The 24,726-nt window shown below is 39.9% G+C and overlaps 1 long non-coding RNA gene across 1 annotated transcript; it reads right to left on the bottom strand.

Annotated features, from left to right (window-relative positions):
• Nucleotides 1-15,769: 15,769 nt before the first annotated feature.
• LOC143662588 (uncharacterized) lies at nucleotides 15,770-24,329 on the bottom strand. Its single transcript, XR_013165442.1, has 3 exons — nucleotides 24,112-24,329; nucleotides 16,544-16,607; nucleotides 15,770-15,866 (listed from the first exon to the last, which is right to left on the bottom strand). It is a non-coding gene; the product is annotated as an uncharacterized LOC143662588 (long non-coding RNA).
• Nucleotides 24,330-24,726: the final 397 nt, after the last annotated feature.

The raw sequence follows: 24,726 nt of genomic DNA, 5'->3' as shown, positions 1-24,726 counted from the left end.
CCCAACTAAATCAGACTGAGTTTTAATCTGGATTACTCGAGTCCTTTAAAGCAGGATGAAAGTCAGACAGATTAGCCATGGGATGCAGTCAGAAACTGGAGGTCAATAGAACCCAGAAGGAAGGAGAAGACAATGTCATGTGCATTGACATGTGGCAGAAAAGCAAAATATCAAGCGTTGCTGACAGCCAGCCCCAGGACACCACAGTATGCTGAGAGAGGGAATTGTCTTGCTGACATAATTTTGAACTTCTCCTAGCTTCAAAACTGTGATACCAATACATTTCAGTTGTTTAAGACAAACCCTTGTACGGTATTTGTTTTGGCAGCCAGAAACTAAAGCAGACACCCTCAAGCATAAATATGTGCATTATGTGCTCAAGCAAATACTGTGCAATGGGTTGACTTATACAATTGGAATTTATTAGCTTAAGTTTTGTGGATAAAAGGAAGCCAAATCAAGGAATCATTAAGGCAATGCTTTTTTCCTGAAGATTCTGGCATTCTGGGGCTGGCTGCTAGTGATCCTTGGTTCCTCTGTCACATGGCAAGGCACATGGCAGTGTCTCCTGGTTTCTTACTTCTCTTCCAGGTTCTGTTGCAGCTTCTTGCTTCCAATGACTTTCTCTCAGCAAGTTCTGGATGGAGTTAGTATAACTTCCATAACGGGAGAGCTATTGCCAGTTCCAAGTCAGAGAGCGTGTAAAGCAACTAGAGGTCCAAGCTTCTCAAGGTAAAAAGCGTTCATTTGACTCACATACAATTTTTAATATTGCTACCTCATCTTTCTTAACATTCAACAGAGTTGCTCTCCTCCAATGGGATTACTTGACACTATGTGGAGAAAACTAGCCCTGTATGCTGAGCCTGCTACACTCGGGAAAAGAGGAGACCCTAACTCACTTAAAAAAAGCATAATCTCATCCCAAGCTATTTTACCCACTGAATAGTTTTTGATATTCTAATTAAAATTGTAAAATGCATATTATTAAATATGAGTATAACTGAATTGGTCCACATGCCACCTAGAATCATCTTGAGCACTACCAGTGCTTCACATAACACATTTTGCAAAGCTCTGTTTGTTATTCATAAATAAATACTTCTGAGTGCCCACTGTTCAATGGAGGTGCAGTGGTAAAGTCAGCATACAACATTTCCTGCCCTCACAGAGCTTACATTCTAGCAGTAGGGACAAAGGATCAGATAAGCAAAATAAAAGAATTTATACTATGTGAGATGGTGATATGTATTATGGAAAAAAGTCCAGCAAGGGAGGGAGATATGTAGTTTGGAGGGTGGATTGTAATTTTAAGTAGGATGGTCAAGAACTTCTCACCAAGAAGGTTCCCTGTGAGAAAGAGTCCCTAAGGTGGTGAGTGAATAATTCATGTGCATACTTGGGGAGGGGGAGAATTCCAGGCTGATGGAAGAGCAAGTTCAAAGGCCCTGAGATAGAAGCCTGCCTGGCAAGTTCAAGGAACCATAGGGAGGCCAGTGTGTCTGAAGAGTGAGGAGGAGAATGATAGATGAGGAATATGTGCAAGGTAATAGCAGATGACAGATCGTTTAGGACCTGCCGCTACTACTACCGCTGTTACTCCTGCTGCTGTTTCTACTCCTGCTGCTGCTACTACTCTTACTGCTACTGCCACTGCTTCTCCTATGACTACTGCTATTATTATTTTTGAGTATTAGGAAGAAGGGGAGAGAAATGGTGGGGGACATACAATTCATGAATAAATTTGTGTTGAGAGTCTAATTCTTAAACTTTCAGCATATGAGCTTCTTGCAAACCACCAAGCCCTGCTTTCCATTAAAAAAGTCACCACCCAAACTTCACTACCTAAGATTGGTGATCGATGCTATATTAGTAAGGAATAATAGAATAAATGAGAGGAAACTTACTGATCAGTGATGTTGGCCCATCACTTTACTAGGTTCTGTAGAAAATATGAAACAAATAAGATATGGTTCCTGACTTCAGGTAATCCATAGGCTTGGTGAGTAAAACATGAACAGTCAGACAGGAAATTATCAGGATACAATGCAGTATGAAGTTCCCTGTTGCCGGCTCAGTTTGAGAGGTAAGAGAGAACGAGGACTCTAAAATGGATTGTCCGGGAAGGTTCCCTGGTGGAGGCAGAGTCCTTGAGCTGCACCTTGAAATGTAAATGGGCAAAGGGAAGGAATTCAAGCATGGGGCTTGGATGTGGGAGCTTTGATGTGGGAGTAGGGAAGAGGTTATACAAGGTAGAATAGGGAGGGCCCTAAAAGCTAAATAGATGAGTTTAAAAAGTAAATGATTAATTTTCCAGGGGCTCAAGGAGACCCACTGGCGTATTAAAAACCCTGATAGAGAAGAAACTGGACAAGCTGCAAGTAGGAATTCACTTGGAGACTTGATCTGCAGAGCATAATGCTGAAAGGAGCTCCCTTAACGTTATATACTAGCCAAAAAAATCCCATTTTCTTTCTGAGTGCAGTCAGGGAGCTTCTCTTATTACACTCTGGATGGAATAAGCTAGACTAAAGTCACTTACATGAAAGCATCTTAAGCAAGTTACAAGAATAGAGATTCCAGAGGTGGCAGAGAAAAAAGCTGTACTTGTCCTGTTTTCAACAGTAGAGGGAAATTCAGGGAGCAGAAAGACAAGAAAAGCTGTTGCTGATGATGGGAAGTTGGGGGTAGGATTACACCTGCCCCAAATCTATCCCCTTGAACTTAGAGGTGATCTTCAGGCAGAAACCTCACCCCAATCTCCTGCAGGTTAATTCCTTCAGGGACTCCTTCAACCCAGTATATGCCTTGAATTATTTTCCTCTTAGATGCCGGGGTCTGACTTCCCACCTCCTGACAGTTTTTCAAAAGCTAGCAATATCTAGGCCTCCTCCTGGAGAATCTGGCTTGTCTGGGGACTGACATCCAGGCATTTCTATTTTAAAAATGTTGCCTAAGTTGGTACTTCTCTGGCTTTAATGTGAGCACATATTACCTGGGGATTTTGTTAAAATGCAAGTTCTGATCCAGTAGGATTCAGAGGGCCTGAGATGCTGCATTGCTGACCAGCTCCCCAGCAGTGCTGATGCTGTTGGTCCACAGACCACATTTTAAATAGCCAGGGTCTGGAATGGATGCTTCCAAAGTGTAGCCAGCGAGCCCCTGTGGACAGGACCCTTTCAGGCCTCTCCAGTGATCTCCATTAGTTGCCCCACACTTGTACAGACTCACTTCCCACCTCTTGATTTCTGATCCTGATACTCTGATAGTTCGTGTCACAGTAAGACTTTCTCAATTTTCAATGAAATTATTGGCAATAAAAATGCAATGTGCTGCTGCTTCATGAGGTAGAAAATTTTTCATGTCTTTTTACTGAGCAGACGTTTGGGCAGAAAGATAAAATTTTTCTCTAAAATTGCTTTTGACTAGATTGGTAAGACATCCAAGAAAGACTTTTTCCACAGAAGCAAAGGAAAGATGGTTTGTTTACTTAAGAAACAGAATTCATTGGCCTATTTGAAAGACTTGAAGGAAGTAGCAAGTACAGATATAAAAAGAAACACTGGAGAATTTATAGTAACAATGATAAGAATAATGATAAGCGCTCATACATATTGAGCATTTATTATCAAGGCACTGTTCTAACAATTTTATATATAGTGACTCAATTAATCCTAATATTACCACATGAGATAGTCACTATTTATTCCCATTTCAGGTGAGGAAATGAAGTCACAAAGATATTAACTGTCCAATGGTACATACTAGGTTGCTTAACTGAAGCAAGTGAGTTAACAGTAAAAAGTATTTATAAGAGCTAGAATCATCCAGAGGTTAAAGACATTAACACCAGTGAAAGAAGGAATAAGAGGTCATCGAGGAAATCCTCTAAGAAAAAGCCCCTTCCCCAGCATTTACAGTTTAGGGACTTTCAGCAGTCTTAGTAATCATTAAATTGGCAAAGAAAAAAAATTTTTTGAACCATGCGATCCAGTAAAGAGGCATGAGAATTTTTTTTTTTTTTTTTTTTTGGCATGGGCAGGCTCCAGAAAGCAAACCTGTGATCTAGTTTTGAATGGAGTTTGAGGATCCTGGGAGCAATGAAAAAAATGCTTGTTCTTGCTTCGGGTGGATTTACCAGGAAGAGATACCATCTTTCGTCTAAACTTCATTGGATGCTTATATTAAGATACTTCAACAAGTCTAGCCCATGTTGAAAAATTCTCCCATAAGTACATTTGCAAGATTACTTTTGTATAAAGCATTTGGTTTTAATACTTAATAAATATTTGTAAAAACTTATACATGTAGTTGCATATAGTATATATGAACATATATGGTATCCAGGGTTTGCTAGGAATGAAACTGCATCTATAAAATTCCATCTTTGGGAAATAAACATTCCATTGACGATAGCCTGAGAACTCTCCCTAGGACTATTGACGAAACCCAGTAGGCTGGGTGTGGGTCTGTGTACTGGTGAATGGGTGGCTTCCCCAACACTATGCATGTGTCATCAGGGGCCGAGACTGGATTAATTTACCTTTGTATCCAGTGCCCGGAACGATAATCAATAAGTTTGTTGACCCAAACAGATATCTCTAGCTAATGCGTAGAGTGCTATCTCTGATCCAAGCTCTGTGCTGAGAGCATTTGCAGGGCTGTTCTCATTAAAGCCTCTCCACGAAGGCGTGGGGCCGGCACACAAACCCCGGCCTTCTGATGCCACTCACCACTTTCTTGCGTGCCGCATGTTAGTGCATCTTTATCCACAGGGTGGACTTGGGCTGCCTAGAGGCCACACGCCCTTCCAGCTGCCAGCCTGGGCCACAGCCCCCATGCCTGACTACTCTCCAGACTTTCTCTCTTCCTCAACTCTTTGAGGGGCTTCTCTATGACACAGCTCAGGAGCGGGGCGGAAAAGCCACTGACACACCCAGAGGCCAAGAGCTCAAGATTTTGTATAATCCACATTCCGAGATTCTCTCTGAATCCTAAATCAGAGTTGCTTTTCTAATTTGAATTTTTAAAGAATTAGTATGCTATAATCACATTCTAAGAGTCTCTCTGAATCTTGATTCAGGCATTTTCTTCCACCTTGAGTTTTTAAAGACTTTATACTTTTACATTCAGGTTCAAAATTTAATTAGAAACTGTCCTAAATGTGGTCCCTCCTTGAATTGTCAAAAAAGCCCCATGATTTTGGTGTTTTCTCCATCTCATGGGTGAGAAACCCGAGGCACCGCTGGTGTCACCCCAGGCCCCACGGCTTGTGGGTGGCAGGAGGCTGAATCCCGGCTGCCTGACCGCAACCTCCTCCCCCTTTCCTGACACCTCAGCTGCCCTCCGCTGGCCCACAGGCCCTCGGGAGTGTGTGGTACCTTCCTGGTCTCAGAACCCCTCCCTTTCACAAGCACCTCACAGTCATACGGCATTATTATCCTCACTTTATGGTCGAAGCTCAGAGGGCTCAGGACATGCTCAGGTGGAAGTGGAGGAGGCAGAACTTCACTCCACCTCTCCTGACTAATACCTGGATTGTAAAGAGATGAAGGCAAACATCAGGGCACAGAAAGGTCATTTTAGCACTAGTGTCTTCTAACTCAGGCCTGCAGACTATTTTGCTAAGCAGAGCTCCACTTTTTAAGATTCCCATTTCTGAGACAGGGAAAGATGATGAGGGATGGAGGAAGACAGTAACATGCCACTCTTCATGGCTTCCCAGAGCCTGCTGCCTGCCTCGTCCCTATCTCCCATCTCCAATTTTACAGATGGAAAAACCGAGGCTCAGAGGGGCAACTGACTTGTCTATGCAAGGATGGGACATGCTACCTTTGGGGTTTGAATAGTCTTGGGGTCAGCTTTCCCGTGTAACCCATAAAGCTGAGGCCTAAGGCAGAGAGGCACTAGTTCCTTACATTCCAATTGATCCTCCGTGCTGTTACTTCTCTCAAACATCTCCATCAGGCCACTCCTTGTTTCTTAGAACTTCCAGTAGCGACAGGCAAACGTCTCTTTTAACTACCCATCTCCCCATAATCTGGTCCTACACTAAGCATCCTTTTGTTATGCCCTGCTCCTTCCCAGAGACCCAGGCAGGCCCAGAGATACACAGAAGGCATTTGGTTCAGGTGGGCCCTGCCTTGCTTCTGTCCACATGTGCCCCTCAGGAGCTTCAGAGGACAGCCCTCTTCTCTCCATCACCCACATCTTCCCAGCCTCAAAGACCTAGCTTAGCTCAAGTCCCAACTTTCCCATCAAGTCTTTCTAGGCTCTCTAGTTTACCCATTTCCTTCTCCTTTGAATGTAGCTCTCAATTTAGCCCTTAAAGATGTAGTGTCTTGTAATATTTGCTCTTATTCCACATGCATTGCTCTAATCAACTTATTCAACTCTCACAACAACCCTATGGAATAGGGACTAATATTACCACCGTGTTATAGATTAGGACACAGGCACAGAGATTTTAGTTCCATGGCTCTGGGGCCCACTTTGAGCCACTAAACTAAACTGCTCTCTTTAGAGAACAAACCCCTTGAAGCCAATGTCTACATTTTCTCCTGCTTCCTCCTCTAAGATCCATTGTGTAGGCTCTCTGCACTTGATTCCTTGTTTGTTCACTGGAAATCATGATCCCTTCCTCCGAGGGGTGGTTGTGAGGATAAAGTGACTTAGCCCCTGGGTTAGCATGGCATTTGACACAGGGCAGGTAGTCAGATATGTGCTGAATAAGGGAATTCTCATTCCTGGAGTTTTCTCTGGATACTTTACTTTTAACTGCTGCATTGTCTAGAAAAATACAGCTGCTCTTTGACAAAGAAGTAAATCTCTAAATTGTGTGTCATTTACATCAATTAACATCAATTACCTCAATTGAATAAGCAGATTTATTTCAAAGAAAAACTTTTGAAAATTTAAAGCCACCCACTGCAATCAAGCTGAAGGTCAACATTCAAGGTCCTGTTTACCAGAAGCACTTAGCTTTAGGAATTAATTCATTTCATAATCTCTATTGAGAGACACAGCCTCAGGTGCATATGTAGAAATGCAGTACGCAGATTCATGGAGACCGGAGACCCACAAACGTGGTTACCTATTCCCTAGATAGTTCATAGTGGAATTATATAGTACGATGGTTATAATAGGTATGTTTTGGGATGCTTGTCTTACCCATAGACACTTTTTCTGGAGATGGCTTCCCCCACCAATAGCGTCTGTTGAAGGAGAGGCAGGTCCAAGGGGGCTATGTTTGCACCAAGCCCCCTCCCCTTCCAGCCATAGCTGACTGGACCTGAGACAGACACCTAACCGAAGTCCAGCCAATCAAATTTCCTCTTTTGAGAATCTGTACAAGGAGGCACTGAGAGCGTAGCAATCCCTGAAATGTCTAGCAGACAAAGGCTTGTGACAGTCATGCAGAGGAATCCAGCTCAAAGAGAAATGGAGAGGAAAAAGAGCTGGGAAAGAACACATAACTCCCAAGAGGTGGACGGAGGTCCATTTTCAGTGCAGGAATTTCTCTGTATCTTTACAACAAACTCCTTCTTGCATGTGTTGATTTGAGGGGATTCCGTTCTCTGAAACCTACTGAGCCCTAACCATATGGCTTTAACCGTATCATTCTCTCTGGTTGTAGTATAATTCAGCATGTTAATTGATATAACTGGCATACAGTTTAGAGATTTCCTTCTTTATTCCTTTGTCAAAGCCGAGTTGTCTTTTTCTTGATGAAATAGCTTGAAGTACAGTCTCCAGAGTAGAATCTGCAGTTCATGTTCAGACAGTATTTGAGTACTTACATGTGCCAGAAGGAACCATATGGTCTAACACATCAGCTTTTACCTCCAGACAGCCTTTCATCAGCTTTTTCTATGTAGCTAAAGTCTGACAAATATAGTTGTGATTTTTCCAGTTTCTGGATGATGCATATTGCTTGGCTTCTCTATCTTCCTGCTCTGACTGCATTTTTCGAGTTCACTCCTCCTAGTTTTCTCTGCCACTGGATGGAAGAGAGAACAGAGGAAATGCAGAGAAAAAATTAAAACCAGACAGGCTTGCAGCATATTTTGAGTTCTAGTTCTAAGTTTGGAGAGGGGGGTGGGGGGTAAGGTTTATAGGCTGACAGGGAGGATGTTTATTTAAGAAGCCTTTATTTCTGAATCCTCACCCACGTCTCCATTCAATTTCCTAGATCCCTGTTCCATGGAGGCAGCAGAAAGGGATGGGAAGCATTCTGGCTCAAAACCTGTGTCCTCTCCAATCCCGGCTTTGGTAACTGGGGGACATGAGCACGGTCGACTTCCCATCTCCAGGTTTCTGATTCTCAATCTGTAAAAAGCATGTTAATAATGCCTGCCTTGCCTAGCTCACAGTGTGGTTGAGGGGTCAAATGAGAAAATAGTTGGAAAGTGATTTTCAAGTCACAAGGAATGAAGCACGTGGGGGATCATTAGAAAGGCTGTCCTGAAGAAATGGCTGTATCCCGGCAGCTCAAGTCTAACGGCCTGACTTGCAGCCACTCCAAGATTCCAGATTTCTGTCCCTCTATCCCCCAATCCTCCCCCCACCTCACTGCAACCACTGGCTTCCTCAGGCTTCTTTCCTCTTAATCCTTTCTCATTTGTTGCTTTCTCTGAGAGGGACAAAAACGCTGTCAGTGGGGGCTATCGAACATAGAAACCAACCTTCTCTTTGGAATACTCAGTAAAACGTTTCCTTCTGTTGAGGAGTCTTGCTCAAAGGTAAGTCTGTGTTATGTTTTTGTCAATTTGAGTAAAAGACATTGAAATTCCTTCCCCTGTCCACATGGTCTTGTTCAGAAAAAGGTGAAAAACAAAAACATAAACAAAAACAAACCCCACAAAACCAAACAGAGCCTTGGTTTGGAGCCTTACCAGCAGCTCCCATCAAGACCCCCAGCATATTGGGCATTAATTGGTCTGGAGTGCAGCTTGGACATCAGTATTTTTAGAGCTCCCAGTAGGTTCTAATGTGCAACAGAATTGAGAACCTACTAATCTTGTCTAAACTCTCAATTTACAGATGAGGAGATGGTGGCTCTGATTTCTCTTAAATCACAGTCCTTCATTCTACATTCTTGTTGGCCTCCTGGTTTATTTGGCCAACACCTAAACCTCAGAAGTTCTAAAATGTAAAAATTGTTCCTCCCCAACCAGTTTCACCTCCAATTCCCCTACTGTCATCATCCTTAGGACCTTCTTGGAAAACTCAGCTGTCTTTAATATCCTCCTTACTCCTAAAGTGGGCCATGGAATTAGGAGGACATATCTTTTGTTGGGTTTCTTGCTTCAGTCCATTTTGTTCTGTTTGCACTGTCCTCATGCTAGTTCATGACTTATTGAGCTTACCTCTGACTTAGTCCATTAACATCCACACTGGTCTCCTGCTCTGTGTTGTTAATTGCCGTATTCTACCTCAAACACCAGGCCTGAGGAAGGATGGAGTCTTGACTCCTCAGCCTGATATTGAAAGTCTCCCAGTTTTTGGTACTGCCTTACCTTTCCAACTTTATTCTCTGCTATAAGACCTTGTCAAGCTCAGCTGAACTGGACTTCTATTTTCTGAACACATTCCGTATTATACTGGCCAAATCCAGGCTTTTCTCTGGACCTTCCATCCTGTTCTTTGCCTATTGAATCTCACTGTCCTTCAAAGTCCAGCTCTACTGCAGCATCCTCCACTGGATCATCACCTGCTGAAGAGATTTCTCTCTGAATTCTTGTAGCACTTTATTTGTGCGTGGCTTTGGACACTTAGAAGGTATAGAATTTCCCACACTGAGATTTTGATCTCCATGGAGACCAGGGCACGTTCTATTCATCTTTGTGACTTTCTGCAGGATACCTAGCACGGACTTCTTTGCCATGCAAGAATGTAATAAAACTTTGTTGCATGAATGAAACACCAAAAACTAAGAGACTTTTGCAAGTTCATCCAACTTGTTTGATGGGCAGATTTGTAAGAGAATCCACATCTTCTGACATCATCACTATAAACCATTGAGAAGCCCATTTTGCCTAAAGATAATTCATCAATGGGATACCATTTAAAAAATCCAGTTCTGGAATGAGCTGAGACTCAGCATCAAGGGATTGAGAAAAACCCTAGAATGAGCTGAGAATTAACATCAAAGGATTGAGAGAACCTTCTCGACAAAAAGGGGGAAGAGTGAAATGAGACTAAGTGTCAACGGCTGAGAGATTCCAAACAGAGTCGAGAGGTTATCTGGAGGTTATTCTTACGCATTAAGTAGATATCACCTTGTTGTTCAAGAGGTAGTGGAGAGGCTGGAGGGAACTGCCTGAAAATGTAGAGCTGTGTTCCAGTAGCCATGTTTCTTGATGATGATTGAACAATGATATAGCTTTCACAATGTGACTCTGTGATTATGAAAATCTTGTGTCTGATGCTCCTTTTATCTACCATATCAACAGATGTATAGGACATGTGGAATAAAAATAAATAATAGGGGGAACAAATGTTAAAATAAATTTAGTTTGAAATGCTAGTGATAAATGAAAATGAGGGGTAAGGGGTATGGTATGTATAATCTTTTTTTTTTCTGTTATCATTTTTTTTTCTATTTCTGTTGTCTTTTTATTTCTTTTTCTAAATCAATGCAAATGTTCTAAGAAATGATGAATATGCAACTATGTGGTGATATTAAGAATTACTGATTATATATGTAGAATGGAATGACGTTAATGTTTTTGTTTGTTGTTAATTTTTTTAAAATTAATAAAAAAAAAATCCAGTTCTTTTGGTAGTATCACATCAACAACATCTTTTTGCTAATTTAGAAGAAAATAAGTAAGAAAAAAGTTAAACAATTTGAGAACGGAAAAGACAAATTTCATGAGTAGCTCAACCAAATTATCCCCCAAAACAGTCAAATATATTTGTGGAGAGATACATTTTTCTATCAACCTTGGGAACGTTTGGAAAAGTGAGAGGTACACAGGATGGTTTGTGTGTGTGTGAGAGAGAGAGACAGACAGAAAAGACAGACAGACAAAAACAAGTTGATTCTAGGAGCTTAGGCATCCTAGGCTTTCTAGAAGCATCTCTCTGACATGGCAGCTCTGTTATTGCTGCGTATTTCTGCTAGACTTAGTTTGGCCTGGCTTAGCAAGGTTTAAGACAGTCTCTTCCCCATTTTCACCTCATTAAACTTCTGAATGCTAAACCTTTGCTAGCTGACTGTATTCCATTTTATCTCTCCTGAATTCCACACATTTTGTTTGAGCTGCACAGTTAATTGCCTAAGGGGTAATTGAAAATACAGCATGAAATGTGTGGCTAGTGAAGGCGATTATAAAGATCTTAAGTTCTCCATTTCTGATTAATGCTGTGAGCTTAGCAGATATTAATGGCATTCTCTTTGATTAGCAGCATTTGGTTTAGGCCAATGAGTTAGCTCCAAGTGTGTGCCTTTTTAGAATCTTAACTACCATTGGGATCACCCCCCCCCCCCCCATATCCGTGCTCGCAAACATACACACATGCTTTGTTTCCTCTTTCCCACTCCTGAGAGAGTGAATTTCTGAAACCACTCATTATATTAAGAAATTTACTTTTACATTAAGTCTAGAAGACTAAAAGAGAGAGCAGTTTCCTGGTCTTGTCTGCTTTGGTGTTGAGGGGTAAAGAGTGCAAGGGGAGATGAGTGAGCTCATCGGACACCCCTGGCTTCCCATCAGGTGCCTGCTGAGTTCAGAGAGTTGTAGCCCTGTTTCTTCAGCTCTGTGATGGTGGTGCTTGGGGCTTCTGGCAAGTGTTCCCTGCTACACAGTTGAGTATGTAACCACCAAGCAGGCATTATGTTCATATAACCTTTCCTATGGTCAAAATGGGAAAATAAATCCATGTTGTTTCTGTTTCCTTAGAAGAAAGTTCTTGTATCTGTGAGGTCTGGTCCTAAGGTAGCCCTGGAACTGAAGAGCAGTATCTGCCTTTCTGCAGTGATGACCTATGAATTCCTGATGGAAACATGAAGAAATACTCAGCTGGACGGGGTTAAGAAAAACCTCATAGAAGATCATTGATGAATTATTGCACCAACTACTTTTCCTATTGTTTTGCACAACATTGTGTAATATGAGATGCTTATTAACAGGTGAAGTATGTGATGCGTGGATAGGGAATGGGGGCAGAAGAGCAGAAAAAGCTTTGGACTGAAGGTAAGGGACTTGAATTCTGGCCCCAGCCTTGTCCCTGAGAGTCTTGGCTGGTTAATTCACTCACTGACTCTGGGCCTTACTTTCATCATCTCAGAGATCCCACCTTGGGGCCTTTCCAGCTGTGGGAGACTATGATGTTCAAGAAAGTGTTATGGATTGAATTGTGACCCCATCAAAAGATATGCTGAAATCCAAATCCCCACTACTTCAGTTTGTGATCTTATTTGGAGATAGGATCATTACAGATCACATTAGGCAAGCTAAAATGAAGGTTGGAGGAAGACTGGAGGAAGGTGTAATGTAGGTGCTGGTTTGAAGCTGTCATATTTCCCAGAAAAGGCCATGTTGTTTTAATCCATTCTCATGGTTCTAGACCTATTATGGGTGGGACCTTTCCGTTAGGTTGTTTCAATTGAGATGTGACTCACCCCATTCAAGGTGGTCTTAATCCTTTTTACTGGAGCTGTTTATGAGAGGATAAAGGATAGAAAAAGCTGAGAGAGCTCAGAAGGAAACACCCAAAGAGAGAATAGTTCTAGAAATGCTAAGAAAGGACCCACAGGTGTTCAGAGAGAAAGTCACTGGTATCAGAACCTGAAAGCAATGAAACCTGGAAGAAAAAGACCAGAAGATGTCAGCCTTGTGCCTTCCCATGAGGCAGAGGAACCCCAGATACCAGCAGGCTTTCTTCAGAGAAGGTATCTTTCTCTTGATACCTTAATTTGGACATTTTCATGGCCTGAGGACTCTAAATTTGTAACCTAGTAAATCCCATGTAAAAGCCAACCTATTTCTGATATATTGCATTCTGGCACCTTTAGCAAACTGAAACAGTGTCCATTTAAGAAAGGGAGAGGAGACACAGACAGAGAGAGGGAGAAGATGGCCATGTAATGATGGAGGCAGAGATTGGAATGCCGTGGATTGCTGACAATACCCGAAGCCAGAAGAGAGGCATGGAACAGATATTTCCCTGCAGATTTCAGAAGAAGCATACCTTGATCTCAGACATCTAGGCTTAGAACTGTGAGACAAATTTTTGTTGTTTTTAAGCTTTCCATTTGTGGCACTTTGTTACAGCAGCCCTAGGAAAGTAAGACACAAGGGTTATGATTCATCATCTGTAGTGTTTAGAAACCATGTGAGATAAAGCAGCATGCCATGGATTTCCAGAGCCAAGAAACAGAGAGCATAGAGTGAATATTAATAAAACCCAGCCAAGTCTCAGCACCACCCAGACCGTCAACATCTGCTCAGCTGCACCTCATTAATCTAGTGTCCAATTTAATTGAATCCTATCCCTTCTTTGCCAACGTACCTCACTCAGATTGGTCATGGTAGGTTTATAGATTTTCCTCTTATCCTCTGAGTTTGTGTCTAGAGCTATTGAAACCTGTACTTGAGTGTGATTGGGAAATACCAATTAAATTAATAGCTTTCCTCAACAAGGATAAAGTTAAAGAAGATAGTAGATAAAATGTCTAATTAAACAGATGTATCAGTGTCTACCTTGAGTCCCAATAAATTTAACCCTCAACTTGGGTGGGCTAAGAGGTTAATTAAAAAGCAGGGAAATTGCCCTACCTGCATGCTCACTGAGAAATACAGCATTGGCACACTCCACATGCGTTTTGGAAGGCGAGCAGGAATGAGCCCTTCAGCATCCAGTATAATAATTTTTAAGGACACAGGCCTAGCACAGCTCCTGCTCTGTTCCACAGGCCTCCCCACTGAGGAGCATTTGTTTTCTGTGAATGAAGATAACTCACTAACACTGACTTGAAGAGTGATGGGTAGTACGGAGGGAGGTTTGTCTGGGTCTGTGGGAATGACAGTGGTGCCAAGAACAGTCGTGTGATTTGTGCTTAGTCACATTTTGCATTATTGTAGGGGAAGGAGCACCTTAACTCTAGTTTTTCTCTTCTTCCTACCCCATCCCCAGCTAACTAACAATGATTTGTTTAGCCCTTTCTTGTGGTCTACATTTGCTAGGTCTGGAATTAGAGTTTATGATGTAGCCATGCAAGTCCCTTAAGCAAGGAAACAACTTTGTGCTGAACTGAGGTTCCAACTGTAATTTTAAACAATAAAGATATTAACAAAGGAGAGTTAGGACAGTATGGATTAGCATGTAGGGGCTACAAAGGAGAAACGGAGGCCTAGAGAAGTGAAGTGACTTGTGCACAGGCCCACAGCTAGGTAGTGTCTTCCAGGCCACTGTACTCCCTGTCATGCCAGTATGTTTTGACCTTCAGTGTGCATAAGACCCACAGGGAGTATTTATTAAAAGTGTTTATTCTGGGGTCCTACCTTCCAGAGATTCTGATGGGTCTGAAGCAGGGCGCATGACCATGAATAACAATTAGGTGCCCTTGCTGATTCTGAGACAGGTGTTCAGTTAGCCCTGTGCTTAGAGCTACCACCTGTGCTAGCACAGCCTCCTTTAGGAAATTCACCACGTCCACATGGTGGACATGGTGAATTTCATGGGTTAGCAAATATATTAGTTTACCATTGCTGCTGTAGCAAATTACCACAAACTTACTGGCTTAAAGCAATGCAAATGTTTTATTTTATAGTTTTGGAGTTAAGTCCAAAACGAGTTTCACTGGGCTAAAATCAAGATGCTGGTAGGGCTGCATTCCTTCAGAAGTTAAAGGACAGAATCTGTTTCCTTGCTTTTCTCAGCTTCTAAAGGCTGCCTGTATTCCTTGGCTTATGGACCCTTCCTTACTCTTCCAAAGCCAGCAGTATAGCATCTTTGAATCTCTCTCTGACTCTGACTTCACTTCTGTCTCCCTTCTTGTGATTATATTGGGCCCATTTGGATTACCTAGATATTCTGACTTTAAGGTCAACTGATTAGCAACCTTAATTCACCACTTTAAGGTCAACTGATTAGCAACCTTAATTTTCTTTTGTGGTGTGTCAGGGATTAAGATGTGGATATTTTTCAGGGGATATTGTTCAGCCTACCACCGCAAAGATGCCTCTAAAGGAGGCATGAGGAAATGCAGGTTGGAACCCTGGAAAGAAATGAAGAAGAAGAGGCAGTGAAGGCAACTTGCTTTGATTCCCTCCATTGCCTCCCACTGCCCTTCTTGACTCCCTCAATCAGTCAAAATCTCCCCATTTTCCAGAGGAGGGGGCCTAATGCCAGAGAGTATGGGCATGGAAATCTGACACTTAATTATAGATTTATGGCCCTACTGGGAAGATTGACCTTATCTCTTCCTTTGTCCTCCCCTAAACACATCTGTGTTCTCTCACACTCATGCACGTGCATAATGTGAAACAAATCCAGGCCATGTGATGTTTGTCAATTCAATCCAATTTCATTACATATTTATTAAGTGTTTTGGCTATCAGTGTGCTCAGTACTCTGGAGAATAAAAGAAAAAAGAAAAGAAAAAAGAAAGGAAAAAATAAAAGAAAAAAGTTAAGAGACAATTCTTGACCAGGAAATTCATAGGCAATATGAGAATATTCATAGGCAAAACAGGGGGAGATAAAGGTACCAAAATGAATGTACCATGTAGAGTCCACTCGGTACTTGTCCCAGAAACAGGGAGAGCCCCACATGAATTTACCAGCTCTGTTTAGTGATCCCCTTGAGTGTGAATCCCAGGAGAGCTTCTTGTGGTCCCAGGTTCACTTCAGCTCTGACTGTGGGAGAGTACACATGCAGGACTTGGGATTGAAGAGGTAGATTCTCCACCTTGACACTGGCCTCACCCTCACTCAGATACTTTCCCCCCCTTCTCCCCCTTTCCTAACTTCATTCCTTCAATGTACTCATTTATAAATTGAGTTTCTGTGCCTTTCTTTATTAGCCTGTCAGACTTTTCTCCTTGGGGAATCTGTGAATACTTTGAGGGAATTATTTTCTCGTGGTGAGTAGGGGTCAATGTGGTCTCGGCCCAGGGGCCTTCTCCTAACATCCAGCTCTAGAAACAAGGAGCTAGAGAAAGGAGTAGAGAAGGAGAACTCTCTGTGGAAAGGCCATTTGTTTCAGAATTAAAAGCTTTACTGACACTGAGATGATTCTAAGATTTATCTTTTAAAACCCAGAGTACATTAATATTTCTATCTCAGTGGAAAATTATTTAATCAAAATTCATAGGCCCAATCCTGTGGGTTGCTCTGCATTGCAATTTATGAGAAAAGTCAGGAAACAAGAGATGAAAATACTCTTTTAAGATTATAAAGCCCATCATTTTCATTTATTGTCCTAAATGCTCTTTTTTGAGGGGATGGCACTCTTGACTATAAGATTTGCTGTTGCTTTATAGAGAAAGGCATCTCTTTATGGAAAATGGGGGCTAACTGATTACATGACTTACACAGCATCCAATGTGGGAGGCAGTTGACATACTTCATCCTCGCCCCGCAGCTGAAATATTGGGTCTGTAAAGAGGAGGAACTTTCTCATGGTTCTCAATACCTTCCCATCACCCCACCTGCCGTCTCAGTGAGCCTGGACCAACCGGTCTTCTACTAACCCCGTTTTTGGTACAAAGTTTATCTGACTACTCTTTGTTTTGTCTTTGTCTTTCTGTCCTTTAAAAATGTTTTCTTTTTAAAGGCAGCCCAAGGTGAACAGCGGATAATTTGCCGCTGTTTGCCCAGCGCGGCTCTTTTCCGAAGTCTGTTTTGCCGAGGTATGCAGCTGAGGCTTCATAACGACACAACTTTGTTTTTGAAAGCAAGCGTCCTGTCTGTCAATGGAAGCCTAAAACATTTTCCAGGGTTAATTAATGCAGCTGCAAAGTGGAAATAAGAAATGACAGCAGAGAGGAAGGGAAGAGCAGCTCAGAGCTGTAAGCAAAGGAGAAAAGATGACACCTCACATTCCAGAGGTGTGTCTGGCAAAGCTTAATCATCCCAGGTGCCCTATGGATGGGTTGGGGCCAATTTAAACAAGTACTACAAAGGGAAGGGAAGATACATCTAGGAACCAATGTGCTCAGGTCTCTTCTGTCATTATGCTAGACGATGATGATGATGATATGACAGCTAACAACATAGGGTTCAGTCCATGTACTAGGTGCTGTATTAAAAATTCTAAATCAGAGTTTCCCAATTTTGTTTGTCAAATACTGACATTTGGAACAGGATAATTCTTTGTTCTGGGTGACTGTGTGTGCTTTGTAGGATGTTTAGCATCATCGCTGGCTTCTGTTCACTGGTTGCCAGTAGCATCCCCACCCTTTTCTGTGGCAACCAAAATGTCTCCAGACATTGCCAAATGTCCCATGGGGTTGGGGGGAGGGACAGATCACTACTCTGTGTGGATTATCTCATTCCCCAACACAATGTGAGGGACACAATTATTATCTCTATTTTACCATGTGAACCCAAGAGATGGAGAGATTGGATGGCTTGCCCAAGATCATCACATACATGATTTCAGGCTGTGAGGTTTCTAACCACAAAGTTGAGTGGTCTGTTATGACATATTTGTGTCCTTTTGTAAATCAATAACCATTCTTAGCAGTGATGTGTTACTTTGCACAACCAAATCCTAATTTTATACAATCATTTTTTCGTGTCTTTTCTACCCCACAAACATTACTTCTTCCAGTGGAAGGTGTTCTGAAACTTTTCCTAATTCATACTTTTTGCTAAAAAAGTTAAGACACATTAAGGCATATAAAGAATAATATGACAAATGCCTGGCTGCACACCACCAGCCTTAAATTATCTTAATATTTTGTCATATTTGCCTTAGAATTTTTTAAAATTAAAATACAAAATATTATGCATCTTTGAGCTCCTGTTTCTTTTTCTTCCTGCCCAGAGGTAACTACTGTCCTGAATTTGGTGTTTATCATGTCCATGAATATTTTTATATCCTAGGATAACACATGTCCCCACACAACATATGATTTCCCATGTTTGTAAATATTGTTAGAATTATAATAAATTTATCATTCTGGATTTGTTTCTCAATATTTTAAAATAATCTCTTAATTGGAAAAAGTTTGATTTACATAAAGGTTGCAAAAATCGTTCAGACAGTTCTTGTATATCCCTCACCCAGTATGGCAAGTTGAACTATGCACCTCCAAAACCACATGTTCTTAATCTACATCTTGTGGGTGTGAATTCATTGTAAAGAGAACCTTTTGAAGATGTTATTTTTAGTTAAGGTGTGGCCCAACCGAATGAGGGTGCCCTTACTTGAGTTACTGGTGTCCTCTATAAGCAGAAGAAATTCAGACATAGAGAGAAAGCCAGGGGAAGGAGCTAGAAACCAGAAGTCACTGGTATCTAATCTAGGATACTGCGTTGCGTCTGGCTTTACTGTCCCCTACCCAATCCCTTTAAACAGTTTTATTGAGATATCATTCACATCCCATGCAAGTCACCTGTTTAATCAGTGGTTTTTGGTACATCATAGAGTTGTGCAACCATTACCACAGTCAATTTTAGGACATTTTAGAGCAATTTTAGTACACTTATTATCCTAAAAAGAAACCCCATACCCATTAGCAATCACTCTTCGTTTCCTCCCAACTTCCATCCCTAGACAATCTACTTTCTGTCTCTGTAGATTTTTCCTATTCTGGATATTTCATTTAAATCGAATCATACAATATGTCAATATGTAGCCTTTTGTCATTGTTTTCTTTCACTTAGCATAATGATTTTAAGGTTCATCCATGTTGTAGCATGTATCCATACCTTATTTGTTTTCAATGCAAAATAATATTCTTTTGAATGGATATATTACATTTTACGTATGTATTCATCACTTGACAGTTGTTCCAGTTGTTTACACTTTTTGGCTGTTATGAAAAATGCTGCTATGAATGTTTGTGTACAGATTTTTGCCTGGACATATGTTTTTGTTTCTCTTGAACACATACTTAGGAGTAGACTGTTGAGTTATGTGGTAATTCTATTTTTACCCATTTGAGGAATTTCCAGACTGTCTTCTATAGCAGCTGTATCATTTTGCATTCCCATGAGCCATGCACAAGTGTTCAAATTACTCCATGTCCCTGCAACATTTGTTATTGTGGGACTGTTTGACTGTAACCATCCTAGTGGGTGTGAAGTGGTATATCATTGTGGTTTGATTTGCATTTTCCTAATGGACAACGATATTGCATATCTTTTTATGTGCTTGTTAGCTGTTTGTATATCTTCTTTGGAAAGATGTCTATAGAGTCTTTGCCCACTTTTAAATTGGGTTATTAGTCATTTTGTTTTTGAGTTGTAATAGTTCTTCATATCCTTTAGATACAAGATCCTTATCAGATGGTTGATTTGCAAAAATTATCTCCTATTTTGTGTGTCTTTTCACTTTATTTCTTTTTTATTACTTTTTATTTTGAAATAATTTCAAACTTATAGGACAGTTGCAAAAATAATACAAAACTCATACAGAGGACTCCATTTCATATTTTCATATTCCCAGATCCAACTTTTAACAGTTTTCAACATGTGCCATGTTGTTCTTTATATCTATCCATTCATCTATCAATCATCATCTATTTTCTAAACATCTGAGAATAGATTGTAGACATCATATACATGCCTCTTGAACACTTAATACTTCTATGTCTATTCCCTAAGAACAAAGATATTTACTTATGTAACTACCTTAAATATAGTTATCAAGTTCAAGAAATTTAACGTTGATATTATCTTTTCATTTTATTGATGGTGTTAGAAGTCCCAAAGTTTTAAGTTTTGATTAAAAAGTTCAACCTCTCTATTTTTCTTTTGTTGTTCAATATTGTTGTAAAGATGTATTCATGTTATTTAACTCTTTATCACTTAACAGCTGTATAGTAGTCCATTGTATTAATTAAAAAAATTTTTTTTTGGCATGGGCAGGCACCGGGAATCAAACCTGGGTCTCCAGCATGGCAGGTAAGAATTCTGCCACTGAGCCACCATTGCACCACCCTGTATTAATTTTTAAAATTACTTGTTTTATATCTCTTCTCCTATTTATGGACAGTAGTTTATTTCTGGTGTTTTGTCATCATGAACAATGTCTTATATGTCTGCTTGGAAACATTGGAGAGTTTCTTTAGGTCCTAAACCTAGGAGTGAAATTGCTGAGTCTTGGATGGGTTTGTCTTCAGTTTTATTAGTTGCTGCTAAGTTGCATTCTAAAGGGACAATTTACAATTTACATTTCCTGTCTCAGTATATGAATGTTCCATCTTTCCACGCTTTGGTGTCAATTGATTTTAATTTTTGGCAATTTCAGTGGATGCAAAATGCTATCTTCTGACTATTTTCATTTGCATTTACCTTTTTTTACTAGTGAGATTCATTCTTTTATATATTTGTAAAGCATTGAGTTTTCTTTTCTATGACTTGCCGTTTATAATCTTCATCTATTCAAGTGAGTGTTTTTTTTCTTAGTGATATGTAGGAGTTATTAGGTATTAATATTAATTATTATTAGTAATTATTTTTAGGTTATTTGGGTTGCAACTATATTTTCCAGTAGGTGGCCTGTTGTTTCTACTTTAAGTGTCTTTTGTTTTAAATTAATGTATCAAATTTAGAAGTTTTTTTTATGGTTTGTGTTTTGAGAATCTTGTTTAAGTAATCTTTTAACTATTCTGAGGTCAGAAAAATATTTTCTTACTTTTTCTTCAAATTTTCAAGTTTAACTTTTTAACATTTAGGTATTATACCCCTGATATTGATTTTCAAGTATTGTGTGAGGTGAAGAAACTAGCTCTTTTCTTTGGATTGATAACTCAGTCTGGCACCATAACATTTGTAATGATACTTCTGTCATATTTCAAGTTTTATGCTTTTATATAAGCTTAACATATAGTTCTGTATCTGGGCTCTCTGTAAAGTTCACTTAATCTATATGCCAATCTGGCCAATATGACACTATCTTAATTACTAAATATTTCTAATAAATCCTAATGTGTGGTAAAATAAGATTCTTCTACTTTAAGCTTTCTATCTTCACTGTTCTTGAGTCCTTGCTTGTCAATCTGAATTTCAGGATTAATTTATCATGTTCCATAAAAAAAATCTTTAGGGATTTTAATTGGAGTTACATTTAATTTGTTGGGAAAATTGAAACACTTATGATATTGTTATTTTCCAATCTTTGGTAGGATAGGAAGTATACCCTATGGTATCTCTTTCCATATATTTAGGTATTCATTGATGTGGTACAATGTTTGTTATTTTATCCATAAAGAGCTTACCTGTGTCCTGCTGGACTTGTTTCTAGATACCTTATAGGTTTTGTTGCAATAAACCTAAAAAATAGGTGTATTTTAATATTACCTACTCAAATGTTTTATTACTAGTATATAAGAAAACTATGGATTTTTAATTTTGTTGATATTTTACCCAGCAACCTTTCTGAAATCCAACCAGTTTGCAAGTAGAATCTCTTGGAATGTCTATGTAATATTAATTTGTGTACCTGAGAGGAGTTGTCTCTCTTTTAAAGCTTGCCTACTTCTTACATGTTATTTTTTCCAAAACAGTAGTGCAATTTTTGTTTACAAATATTTCTTAAACTTTCTTTTTGTTGTTGTTAATTTATAACTTAATAGAATGGAGGTCATAGAACATGACCTGCAGGACAACTATTCTTTGAAATTTGTTGAAAGTTCGCTTTACATTCTGTTTTTTAATCCAAACTTTTCTCTTCATGCCCTGTCATCTTAGACTTTTTCCTTTTTACTACTGTTCTCAATTTGTTTGACTATGATTTATTCTTTGATTCAAATCCACACAGATGAGCCTCCATGGTTTCCTCAAAGGCTTTAGGCCTCATCTGGGAAAACATACCACAGTCCTAAATTTTTAAAAATATTTTTATTGAGAAATATCCACACATGTACAGTCCAACTATATTATGCACTCAATGGCTCACAATATCATCACATAGTTGTGTATTCTTCACCATGATCATTTTTAGAACATTTGCATCTCTCCAGAAAATTAATAAATAAAAAAAGAACTCATACATCCCATCCCCTTAACACTCCTCATTGACCCACAGTATGTGAATCTATCCAATTTTTAGCCTTTATCTCCCCCTATTATTTATTTTTTAATCCTTATTTATTTGTTTTGGTTCATCTATCCATATCCTAGATAAAAGGAGCGTCAGACACAAGGTTTTCACGATCACACAGTCACATTGTAAAATCTCTATAGTTATACAGGTTTCTTCAAGATTCAAGGCTATTGGAATACAGTTCAACAGTTTCAGGTACTTCCCTCTATCCACTCTAATACACCATAAACTAAAAAGGGATATCTATATAATGCATAAGAATAACCTCCAGGATAACCTCTTGACTCTGTTGGAACTCTCTCAGCCACTGAGACTTTATTTTGCCTCATTTCTCTCTTCCCCCTTTTGGTCAAGAAGGTCTTTCTCATCTCCATGATGCCCAGGTCCCGGCTCATCCCTGGGAGTCAGTTTCATGTTGCCAGGGAGATTTACACCCTTGAGAGTCATGTTCCACATAAGCGGGGAGGGAGTGAGTTCACCTGCCAAGTTGGCTTAGAAAGAGAGGCCACATCTTAGCAATAAAAAAGGTTCTGTAGGGGTGACTCAGGCATAATTGTCAGTAGTAGCTTCTCCTTTGGGGGAATAAGTTTCATAGGTGTGAGCTCCGAGATTGAGGACTCAGTTTGTTGAATCAATTGTCCCCCCTGCTTACAAGAAGATCAGGAATTCCCCAGATGGGGAAGTTGAATATTTCCTCCTTTTTTCCCAGTTCTTTAAGGAGACTTTACAAATACTTTTTTATTCTCCTCCCAAATTACTCTGGGATATATTGGGGCATCACACTAACCTGGACAAACCAACAAGTTCTCACACCCTATTCAGCATTACATGTAATTATGATGTCCAAGTAAACTGACCATGCAAGTTAAATTAGATAATGTGCTACCCAAAATATAAATTTTGCACCAAATAAACATCTCTCCCTTTGGTCACACACAGAAGTTGAAGTTAGAAATTGTGGGCCTTATCATCCTTTGGCCAGTATTGTGATTTATCTTAGTCCTATCCAGATCAGCTTCATTTATATCTCTAGATGAATTATGATCATTTTTTAGCTTTTTAAACAGAATTCTAAACTTTTTAATCCAGCCAGAGACCAGAGATAATTGAGGCTACCTTGTTCAGACAAATAACCTTTCTGAAAGCCTTGTAGACATTCAGCCTAATTTGAAGGTGCCATTTTTATATAAGTCCTTTAGAACTTCAGTTCCTCTGAAAAACATATTTATTTATATGAATATTTTCAATTTTCTTTCATCACTGGGATAATTTGCAAATTACTGTCACATTGCATTTCTGAGAGCTTTCTAATCTTCTTGAGCCTTCGTCATCTTCAGAATCCTCAACATGGTATCATACTTATCTTTTCTGAATTTTCTGACATCTGAAATTCCAAGGCATATTTCTGACTAAGCCTAAAATTCCTGTGCTGATTCTAAAATGATAGGACACCTTTTTCTCAAAGGTTCTGCATTTTTGTTGTGCTAATAGCTTTCCTTTCATGGGTTAGAATCGAGTGCAGACCAGCAATTTCTTTAGCAGCTTCCCTTATCCTCTGGGGACTAACATAATAAATAAGTCAGATATTCTTTTTATTTGAATAAGATATCCAAGTTCAAAATATTTGAAGTCTTTTGCGATTACTGCCAATTTTCTTTATGGCATTCCTCAGGAATGTATAATTGATTTCCCCATTTAATCAGGTGAGAATGTAGGAAAGGTGGGGTGGTGAGGTGATTTGGGGCGACGTAAGAAATTAATTCATACCCAACTTTCACATCCCTTAGCTAAAAGTGGGCAAATATTTTACATAAGAAGAGACAGAAAGGAATGCACTGGGGGAAATGACACATACACACCAACACTCACCTCTAAACCACTCACCTCCTACTCCTCTTCAAAAAATGCTGAGCACTGTAACCTGCAGGGGTTGCCTGTCCTGCAGTCAATAGAACTTTGCAAAGGCATGGTTTGTCCTGCATCTCTCACATTCCATTCCTGTTTCTGGGCCTCAGATAAGTAACTGCATTTGATAGCAATAGCTGATTGTGAGCAGGGACACAGGATGGTTGTATGGAAAAGGTTTTTCTTTGTGTGAAATCAGTTGGTCATTTTGGGGAGAGAGTTCTCTGCGATTCTCTGATTGGTTGGTTATGAGACCATTGTGCTCTCATCATATGTCCGTTCCTCTCATAGATTAAGGTTTCGTAGTTAGTGGATTGGTATTTGGATCTGGTTGGGCTGCTAACTTCTTGGTGCACCTGTTTCACCTTTCCTCACCTTACTCATGAATTGAAGAAATATCTTTAAACCAAGTGGGAGATACAAAGACATGCCCTATCCTTGCTGTAAAAAGAACATATTTCTATAGATTATCTCAACGTTGGCACTGCTGACATTTTGCACTAGATAACTTTTTGTTGGGAGGGTTCTCCTGCTCATTGCAGGATGTACAGCAGCATTCCTGGTAGATGCAAGAAACTACCGCTCCCCCCCACC

Source organism: Tamandua tetradactyla, chromosome 18 (assembly GCF_023851605.1).
Source record: "Tamandua tetradactyla isolate mTamTet1 chromosome 18, mTamTet1.pri, whole genome shotgun sequence".
Classification (NCBI taxonomy): Eukaryota; Metazoa; Chordata; class Mammalia; order Pilosa; family Myrmecophagidae; genus Tamandua; species Tamandua tetradactyla.
This window is presented reverse-complemented; position numbering and strand designations above follow the sequence as displayed.